Source organism: Diabrotica undecimpunctata, chromosome 9 (genome assembly GCF_040954645.1).
Source record: "Diabrotica undecimpunctata isolate CICGRU chromosome 9, icDiaUnde3, whole genome shotgun sequence".
NCBI classification, from domain to species: Eukaryota; Metazoa; Arthropoda; class Insecta; order Coleoptera; family Chrysomelidae; genus Diabrotica; species Diabrotica undecimpunctata.
In genome coordinates, this window is record NC_092811.1 from 84930569 (window position 1) to 84941609 (window position 11041).

The 11041-nt window shown below is 32.9% G+C and overlaps 1 long non-coding RNA gene across 1 annotated transcript in view; it reads right to left on the reverse strand.

The window, feature by feature from the left end:
* Positions 1 to 7220, reverse strand: part of LOC140449726 (uncharacterized) — a 41432-nt gene extending 34212 nt beyond the window's left edge. The window contains exons 1-2 of the long non-coding RNA XR_011951873.1: positions 7056 to 7220; positions 4907 to 4975 (exon numbers count right to left, since the gene is read on the reverse strand). This is a non-coding gene — a long non-coding RNA (uncharacterized lncRNA). The remainder of the gene's footprint in view (positions 1 to 4906; positions 4976 to 7055) is intronic.
* Between the last annotated feature and the right edge of the window lie 3821 nt (positions 7221 to 11041).

Consider the following 11041-nt stretch of genomic DNA (forward strand, 5'->3'; position numbering starts at 1 on the left):
TGCATCACGAAAACTAGTGTCTGCCTCTTCATTACTGATAATTCCTATATGTGATGGGATCGATATAAATTTAGGAGTTATGTGGTTCTCTTGGGCGATTTGTACTTCAGTTTTTATTAGTTGCTCCAATAGCTGTTTATGATAGTTGCTGTATTGCAAGAAGAGAGCTGAGCGAGTCGGTGAAAAACAGAGGTTTTGAAATTCTTGAGAAGTTTGCATGTTTTAGGGCACGGTACAAAGCAAACAGTTCAGCGGTAAAAACACTTAAGCTAGGGGGTAGTTTAAATTTGAAGGTATACGTTGGAGTAACAAATGCACAACTAATGCCATCATTAGATTTAGAGGCATCAATAAAGATGTTTGTGCAGTTAAGGTAGTCTCGTTCAAGAATCTCATTTAGATTGTTTTTGAATCTTTTGTTGCATGTTAGCGCCAAGTGTTGTAGGGGCTTTTTCCAGGAAAGTTTTTGATCCAGCCACATACCAAGGAATTTCACCGAGTTTTGGAAGGGAATAATGCTGTTGTGAAGATAAAGGACTGGTGTAATGGATGATTTTTTTGTAAACACCATACCAGTTGTCTTTGTAACGGAGAATTCGAAGCCTGTACTAGCTGTCCATTCATCTAGTTGGGTTAAAAATGTCAAATGTCTCCTTTAATGTACACCACTAAATCGTCGGCATAGAGGCGAGCTTTGAGAGGTTTATGTAATTTGTTTAATATGTTGTTTATGGCAACTAGGAATAGGGTAGAACTATGTACTGAGCCTTGTGGGGTACCTTTTCTGCAGTACAAAAATCAAAATAAACGTTATTATCTCTTACTTGGGAAGACAAGTCTTTTAACAAATTTTCGATATAGGCTAAGCAGTGTCCTCTAATATTGGAGTCGTGCAATTTTTTATTGATGTTGAATCTCCAACACGTTTTGAAGGCTTTCTTTATATCGAAGAAAATAGCTATGCACATTTGATTCATTGCTAACACTTCTTGGACATCACTTTGTAAGTCTACGATATTGTCAATTGCTGACCGGTTATGTCTGGAGCCGTTTTGCTCTGGTAAGAAGCAATGAGATTTTTTCAGTGTTCACATAAGCCGGGCATTGACTATTTTCTCCATTAATTTAGCTATGGCACATGTTAGAGAGATGGGTCTGTATAATTCTGGATCAAGTCGAGGCTTTCTGGATTTTAAAAACGGCAAAATTGTGGCTTTTGCCCATATAGACGGATATTGTCGTTGTTGCCAAATTTGATTGAAAATTTGCAGTAGATGTTCTGCTAAGATTGATAAATGCTTTAGAAATCTTCTTCTTCTTCTTCTTCGTCTAGCCATTCACGTTCACATCTGATCATAAACCTCTTCAAGTCTTCCTTTCCATTGTTTTTTATTGTACGCTACTTGTAGCCAATTTTTCCCGGCAGTCCTTTTCAGATCATCTGTCCATCTCATAGGAAGTCTGCCTCTGGGTCTTTTGTGTTGGTATGGTCTCCAGGTTAAAATTGATCTGTGCCAATTGTTTAGATTGTGCATGACTTTCGTTTTGTTTAAATTCATTTTCAGTCCTATTTTAGAAGATTCGGTATGTAGTTCTAAAAGCATGGTTTACATTTCTTGTAGGTCAGTAGCTATCAGGATTATGTTTATTCCCTTATATTTCCAATTTAGGTTTTTAAAAACGTCCTCCAAAACTAAGGTGAACAGTTTGGGTGATAAAGTATCTCCCTGTTTGACTCCCCTGTTTAATGGTACAGGGTTCGTGTGTTCATTTTCATTTAGGTAGTATGTAGCTGTAGCTTGGTTCATAGTTTTTTTATTAAGTTAATATATCTGCTGTCTATTCTACAATTTTGCATTGCGTTTATTACGGCCGTGTGTTCTATGGTATCGAAAGCTTTTTCGTAGTCTACAAATGCTAGGAAAACTGGAAACTTTGTTATTCTAACTGCTAACTACTCGAGTAGTTATGACTTTGGTGAGTATTTTAAACAGGCGTGACAGTAGGCTGATGGGTCTGTAGTTTTCCAATTTTCGACTATCACCTTTCTTGTGTAATAAGATTACTTTAGAGTTGTTCCAGCTCTTAGGGACTTTGCCCTGATGTAAACAACTGTCCACAAGCTTAGTTACAATTGCAATTAGTTCTTTACCTCCTTCTAATATCATATCTGTGGTAATACTATCTTCTCCTGCAGCTTTATTTCTCTTCATGTTTTCCAATGCTGTAGTTACCTCTGAAATTGTTACTTTTGGCATTATTTCTGATCCAACATTTTTTATTAATTTCCGTGCTGGTCTCATCTCATCATCTTGTTGATGTGTTCTGTAAAGTTCTGTGTAAAATTCTTCTATTCGTGTCAGTATGTTTTCTCTAGTTGTGATTTCATTTTCGTCTTTTCCCATTAATGATATCATCTGACGTCGTCCTAGTGTCGGTCTGAGGCATTTCATACTCTTATTTTTTTCAATAGTTGTTGTTATTCATTTTTCGTTTTCTTTTCTTTTTTGTTGTCTGATTCCTTTCCTAATCTGCCTATTAAGTTCTCTATATTCGTCGGTTCCCCTTTTGTTAGATTTATTTAAGATCTTCCTTCTTTTTATTTGTTGTAATATTTCTTTGTCTAATTCATTGTATGTTGTTTTTGGTTTTTTCAGTTGCAGAAGGCTTTTATTCACTGTTTCGGTAATAAGGTTATTTAAATCATCAATATCATTGAAGTTTATCTGCTGCATGCTAACTTGATTTAATGCATGCGCTATCTTTTTATTAAATTCACTATTTTTGATTTCTTCAGATGTCCATTTGTATCTTTTTTCATGTATTCTTTTTCTTTCTAGTTTTTTGTTAATTATTAGTTTTGTTCTTATTAGTCTATGATCGCTTCCTAGGTCAAACTGATTTAATACTGATACGTCTTCTACTAGGTTTCTATTCTTCGTTAAGATATAATCTATTTCATTGTTTGTCTTTTTATCGGGGCTCATCCATGTCCATTTTCTGCTTGGTTTTTTTTATTGAAAAAGAAGTTCATTGAGTACATGTTATGTTCATTCATGAAATTGAGAAGCATTTCTCCTCTATCGTTTCTTTTCCCGTAGCCATAGTTACCAATTAAATGTTCGTAATCTTCCTCTTTTTTGCCCAATTTAGCATTAAAATTTCCTAATAGTATTTCGTAATTTGCTTTATTTGTATCTATAGCTGTTCTTATTTCATCATAAAATATTTCTACTTCTTCATCGTCGTGGCTTTTGGTCGGAGCGAATACTTGGATCACTTTCAGAGTGGTTCTTTTATTAATCCTGATGATGAGATATGCTACTCTGTCTGATATGGGCTTAAATTCTTCGATACACTGTGTGAGGCTTTGTTTTACCAAGAATACACCTTTATGTATAAAATGTGTGCCATTTTTTAGTATTATATACTCATCACTTTTTCTTCTGGTCTCGCATATACCAAGGATATCCCATTTTATATCCTTTAGTTAGCTTTAGGAATACAACATGAATATTGTCGGGTCCTGGACTTGAGTTTTTCATATCTTGTAAGGAGTTATTTAGTTCTATAATAGTAAGAGGTTAAGATAGGGGGTTTTCGTGGGATTCTTCTAGAGACAAGATAGTCTCTATAATGATATGTCAAGATAGACAATTAATGTAGTAGTTTTCGCTAGAGGAATGTTGTTCAAAGGTGAAAGCAAGAGTTTTAGCAATGTCTTGTGAAGAAGAGACTGTGATATTATTTATTTTAAGAGTGTTAATTGATGAAGAATACTTTAAACCGGAAATTTTCTTTACCCTTTTCCAAACTTCGCTTGTTGGAGTAGAACTGTTTATTTCTGAGACGTATTTTGACATGAGACTTTTTTAAAATTTTTTATGATTAATTGGGCTCTAGATTTTAATCGTTTTAATTCTATTTTACGTTCTTGGGTTTTGTGCCATTTAAACCTATTTAGAGCTTTTTTACTTTGCCGTATTGCTTCTTTGCAATCCTTATTCCACCATGGTACTGGATGGTACCATGGTAGAATTATATTACCAAGAGGAATTAGGTAGTCTTAAAGCGAAGTATTTTCAATTGCACTAAACACTAGTGCTTGTTCTTTGGAAGGAAATTTAATTTGATTGGTCACTGCTGAGTAGCTTTTTGGTACATTTCTTTTATATTGAGATGGTTCGGAATCAAATTGTTATGCATTACTTATATCCATGCTTGCTTCGGTAAAATTATTTTAAAATAAGAGGTGTTATCCGCAAGAGTGAGTGTGGCCCTGTCCCCTAATGGGAATTCAACCAGTTCTTATCAATTTAAACCTCGATTGAAAATTTTTTGGTTAATGTTATATTATTGGTATATACAATAAAATGTTTGTTATTTGGAATAATTAAGTGAAAAATAATATCTCGTTGGTCACTTACTACCTTTTTTATTGATATGCACAACTTTCACAAAATCAATCAGATTTTTACTTGCACTTTTTGCATAAATTACGATCATAACTAAAACACAGGTTAACTTGTGCTCAGTCAGAATCGGTCCCCCGTACCAGTTTTTATTTTTCTAAATAGAAGCGTTCTGGAGGTATTAAAAAGAAACTGATTACAAACAGTTATTATCAAAGAGCTCTAGCTCTCTTAGGAAGCATTTTCAGATGAGGTAAATTGGGTTAAATTGTCTTAAAATTATCTGAGGAATCTCCGGTTTTCGTTTACCAGGAGAGTTTTTGGACACTCTGTATAGTATCAATGACTTTGTGTTCTTACTAACCACATTTCGCTTCTTAGGCTGAGACTGGGCATTACTATGCTGCACCTGACCCCAAGAAAACGTATACTTACAAAAGTCTGTAGCAAAGTGATATTAATTATTTATATGTCAAAATATTTTTATGTCTTACCTGATTGGCTTCAGCCTTGGTAAGTTTGCTAATTGGGAATTTGTATAAGAACGAGATTAAATCATCACTCTGAAAAAAAGAAAAAATATTTAAAAAAAATTCATCTATTATCTATTTTTACCCAATTTTACAATTAGCCACGATTTTATCCCTTATGCCTTTTAAAGTACTAAAAGATAAAATCAAACAGCGTAAAATATATGAGAACTGTGGGGTTTCCTAGGAAACTCTACGTGAAAGTTGAATTTTCTTGTGTATAAAGAATCGCATGTGCTGCGACGATTTTCGTCGATTTTCAGGAAAACTAACTAGGTTCAAATGTTAATTTCCTTTTCTTTTTGCTTATCTCATATGACATTTTCAGTGAATAAAAAGGCTTAAAGGATAAACTCGTGGTTAAACTTTGTATTGAAATTCGACGGTTTAAATTCAGGAAAATAGAATGAGGTATATATATATATATATATATATATATATATATATATATATATATATATATATATATATATATATATATATATACATATATATAGGTTGATAAAAATAGTACTTTTTTTACTAAAACCTTCGATACTGTTTATTTTCTTCTTTGGGAATATAAAAGAAATAAACAAGAAACGATGTTGTGTATATTTAATTTTGATAGAATTGAATATACACAACTAAAACTTTTATCTCAGTTGGAAACTAAGTAAAAACGTGTTCTAAAATCGTTTACCAACAGAACAGCCATTACTCAAAGATAAATTTTAAATAAATTTCACTAATTATGTAATAAACTGCTCCAATATATTTCTAGCTATGCATTTAGTTTTTATAATGTTTTATCTGATGCTGCCAGTTTTTATGAGTATTGTCAAAATAACTGTCAAAGTTAAGTAAACAGAAGTAGAAATTTATCCCTGGTTGTGCATTGCCTAGAGCAAGACGAGCATAACCTTACATGTACTGGGTAAATGATTATATAATCGAAACCCAAAAACAAACGAAGAAGAAGAAGAAGTTTTAGTTTTTTGGATCTCTCTATATAGAAGAGATATGCAAAAATTGTACAGACTGCAACAAAATCAGGAATAATCCAGAAAAAACAGTAGTACACCCATGGAAGACAACTATAACCACTTTTAAAAGAGTTCATGTAGATTTTGCAGCACTTTCACAAATTCAGTGCACCATATCATCCAACTACAAATAAAATGGCAGAAAGGTACGTACAAACATTCAAACAAGCGCTACGTGTACAAAAAGGAAATAATAATGAAAGGGAGCTACAGCTCAACAAATTCTTACTAAATTACAGAAGAACACCTCATAGTACAACTGATGTCAGTCCTTCAAATTTGATGTTTGGAAGAGAGATCCCAACACGATTAGATTTATTGAAATCGTTTTACAAAACACCTGTACAAAATCAAAACCATCTCAAGTTAGAGGAAACTTAGAGAAACTTAGAGAAACTTAGAGGTGGGAAATAGAGTAGAGACTCGTGATTACATACATGCTGATAAATGGGAATTTGGTAGAGTTAAACGTAAACTAGGGAAATTTCACTACCTTATACAGTTAGACGATACAAGAATATGGAAGAGACATATAGATCAAATCAGATCTATAGGAAAAAGTACACCTATATACATTAATATACAACCGACACATTTTGACCTGGGTAATAATCCAATTGTTCCAGATACTTTTGCGTCAAATGAAGCAGCACCATGTTCTAGTTCAGTTGAAAGAAAATTACAAAAAAAAGTGGAACAATAGACGGTACTGTAGACTGACGCGGAGTTTCGTACTATAGGTTGTCTGTATTTTTAAAATATAAATAACATATTTAAAATTAAATAAGGTACCACAAGTAAATACAGCGCACCACCATTAGCTGGCATGCATATTTCTGACTCTTGGCTTTATTTTTATTATTTTACTCTAGCGTGGAGTATTAAGAAATCGTTTTCCCGAAGGATTTCTGTCTAAACAAATTGGCATGACGTGAATACAATTATAAATCTCCATGCCAATGTACATTTGTCGTCTGCCTATTTTGCATAGATTTAGGCTGAATCCTGAATTCGATTTCCGATTTATATTCTCAGTTCAGTTCAAGATAAAGATGTACATGATTTAAATAATACTTCAATTTGCTTACCACATATACTAGATACTATAAATACTGCAGCTAGCTCAGATAACGCCCCCGTACTACGAAGGTCCCAACGGGTGAAAAAAAAGCCTGTAAGGCTGGACTTGTATTATGTTTTTGTTTTTAATTTATTAACCTTACAAGTTTAGCATTTCCTTACGAGGAGGAGAGTTGTCATATACTTGACATTTAGTAGTTCTATGACATGACACTTGGACATTGACAGATGCCATGGGCCGTTACTCACTTCATTACTTACGGAGTTACGTTATGTAGGTTACCACACATATGTTTTTAATTAGTGAAATAAAGGAACATAAAATACATTCAACACCATTTTCATTACATTACACGTACGTATACAACAAACTGCTAAATATTAAATGCAGTATTTTTAAATGTAGATCTTAAGTCTATCTTTTGTTAAAGAAAGAACTCAAAAATAAGATATTTTAATTTTTACTGTTTTAATTTCAATTAGTATTTTCTGTATGTAAAACAAAACTACTTACCAAACTAGAGGCTGATGTAGAGGTACCAAAATAAAACTTATCAGAGAGTTTAAAAAATATATGATATCGATAAGCAAAATCTATCAATATCCACCAATCTTTATATTCCCCTCTGGTCTTATACAAATGAATACAAAAAGTTACAGGAGAAATTATAGTAAAGGCATATCCAAATATGTAAACTAGAGAACAGCAAATACAAATGACATGATCTTGATAATTCTGTCGTAAGAAAACCAAATATAATGCCATTTTGTTGAGTTGCGCAAATTTTGCATCCATTTTGCGCGGTTTTTTATTTAAGGTCCTTAATGTATCTTCCATTGTATTGAATACAACTTCGAATGCTCGATGGTAAATGACCGCCAAAACTGAACCATAACTTAATGCAAAGTGGAATATGATATCACCCATAAATCTGCCGACCTCTATAATACAGTTTACTATGGTAATATTCACATAGATTCTGTACACCCCAAATAATATAAAGTGAAAAAATGTATAGCCAGTAAAAATATTACAAAAATTAATTATCTCTCGGGAGAACTGGTTATCAAACATTGATTTAAAATAATAGTTTCCACTTTTATCAAATAATTGAATGGAAATATTCAAATACTCTAAGTGGAATTTAAAATGAATATGAAAAAATAAAAATTGTATAAAGAAAATTGAGTTCATAAATGTTATAACGAAATCGTAGTAAATCTCTTTAAACGTCAACTGTGATATTTTGATGACTGAAAAGTATATCGATAAAGCATAAAATACACAACAAATAACTTCAATCCACAAGGAAGGTCTTCTTTTAACACACATTTCACTTATAAAATTAGTATTGTGAGGACATGTTAATTTCAAAGAAAAAACCAACGGAAAACCTATTCTAAATATAGGTCGTAACAAACAGGGTATACAATTTTCGATGCGATGCATTTTAAGCTATTGAATTTCACAAAATAATTATATTAATGATATTCCTAATTTCTCTCTAATGATTTAGTGATCTTAATATTGTAGTAATTTCTGTAGATATCTATTTTCTAAATGTGTTTGACCAGTACGATAGATACTCGTTCTCTAATGTCAAGGATTCACCTAAATTTTTTTTTTATAGAAAAGTCTTATTTGTCGTTTATTGTGAAAATAATAACTTATATCTTTTATCGATTATTAACATAAAACACCTCTAATATTATTAACAGTTTTTGATTGTATTTATATACTAAATATAAGGTGAGCTTAAATAAAGTCGATACATTTGTAAATACGGTACGATTTTAATAATGTCTAACCCTCATGATAGACCTTGCCACGTGTTTACATTTTTTTTGAATGCATATTTACAATCTACTCATACACAGCACATTGAGTAATTAGTAAATGTGATGACAATATTGACTTGATTTGGGTACCGTCCAATGCAGTACTACATTTTCACCTATAATCAGGTCATGCAAGTGCGTCTTCTTGTTGTAAATGTGTTTTGGGCTGATTTTTCGTTATTTACTTTAATTTTCCATTTTGTCAACCAATTCTCTAACGTATGCAAGTAATTTTGCAGATTTTCAGATGCTATGTCTAGGTCTTTGTTTGAAACTAAAACGGCTGTACCATCGGCAACACTCGCCAATGTGACGTCAGGTATGTGACCTTCTCATCACTAATAGGTACTCTGTTTTCACGAGGTTAATATCTAGGACAGCCTTGGTATATTCTTTTTGTAGTTTCTTCATCATGTAACTGAGGTCTTCTTGGTCTTGTGCAATCACTACTTGATCGTCTGCAAAGCTTAACGTATATAGGTATACGTTTCGTACCGGTTCTCCCATGCCTTAGGAGAAATAGGGTTGGAGATGTGGAATAACCCTGCAGGAGCCCTTTTGTTGAGGTGAAGTCTCCTATGATTCTTGTTCCCATTTTAATGGACACTTTATTTTCTTTACACAGAGCTTTTGTAGCTTCTATGATTTCCGTTTGTATTTCTAATTTGTACATTGCCTCCCATAGTTCTGACCTTGGTACAGAGTCATACGCCTTTCTTAGGTCCGTAAATGCCAAATGTATATCTCCATTTTTTGCTTTTTTCTTCTTTTCCAACAGTTGTTTCAGTGTGTATATGTGGTCTATGCATGATCTTCCTGCCGTGAAGCCTGCCTGATCTCCTCCGATTTTGCCTTTTATCGCTTGCTCTATCTTTTCTCGCAGTATCTTCCCATACAATCTTCCTATTGATGATATTACGCTTATTTCTCTGTAGTTTTCACATCGTTTTCTTTCTCTTTTCTTAAATATAGATCTCATCTATGCCTCCGTCCATTCCTTTGGGAGCTGTTCTCTATTTATTGCTTTCTAAAATATCCATTTTATCATCCGGTGTAATTTTTTTGAGCCGTACTTTATAAGCTTAGGTGAGATGCCTCCAGGTTCCGGTGCTTTCTTATTTTTGATTTGATTTGATTTTGGTTTTATGTCCGTTCTCATTTCTTTATCTGATATTTCTATTTCTTGTTGTGGGGATCTGTTTTTTCTTCGCCTTTTTTCTTTTCCAATGATTTGTGGTCTTTGCTCTGTATACAGTTCCTTGTAATAGTCCTTTCTTTCTACTGTATATTTTCCAATTTAATTTTTTCTTTATTTTGTTTCAATCCTCTCAGTACTTTCCATGACTCCTAAGTTCTTGTACAAGCAGGTTCTTTCCCATTCTTCATTTTCTTGTTATTTGTTTTTACACTTTTCGATCTTTTTCTCTATATTCTTTATAAACATCGTTGTTTGTAGTCAGCTATTTTCTGTATAGTTGCTTTTATTTTCAATTATTCTTTTTGTTGGTTTATTTATTCCATAAAAGGACTGTTTATTTGTTATATGTTCTTTCTCTCCAAGGGCTTCTAATGCTGCTTGTTTTATACTCGCCTTTATATGTTCGTATATTTCTTCGATGTTGCCGTATCTGAATTCTATTAATTATTGGTCTGGACTTTGTTTGTATAGTCTCTTATTGATTGTTCTTGGAGTAGTTCAATATTGTATTGTTTTTCTCTTATAGTGTTCAACGGTTCTTCTGTAGAGGGGGTCTTGTTATGTTTCCAATTAATGCCCATTTTTGCTGTCAGTAGTTTATGGCCAGTTCCACATTCTGCTCCTCTTCTGACTTTCATATCTTTTATCTTTATTGTGGTATCTTGTGTGACTATTACGTAGTCTATTATCGATTTCAGCTTTCGTGTTTCTTACGTTCATGCATATTTATGAATATTTTTATGTCTGAAGAATCCGTTGGTGATTTTTAGGTTGTTTAGTTGGCATTATTCAATCAGACGTTCCCCGTTATTGTTTTATTCATCCTCTCCAAATCTTCCCGCTACTTTATCGTTTTTTTTCTTCCGGTTCTGCCGTTAAGGTTTCCCGTTAAGTCGTATATTAGCGTTCGTTAGTATAGGATTTTAGGATAAGGCACATATCGCTAGTCAGTAAAGA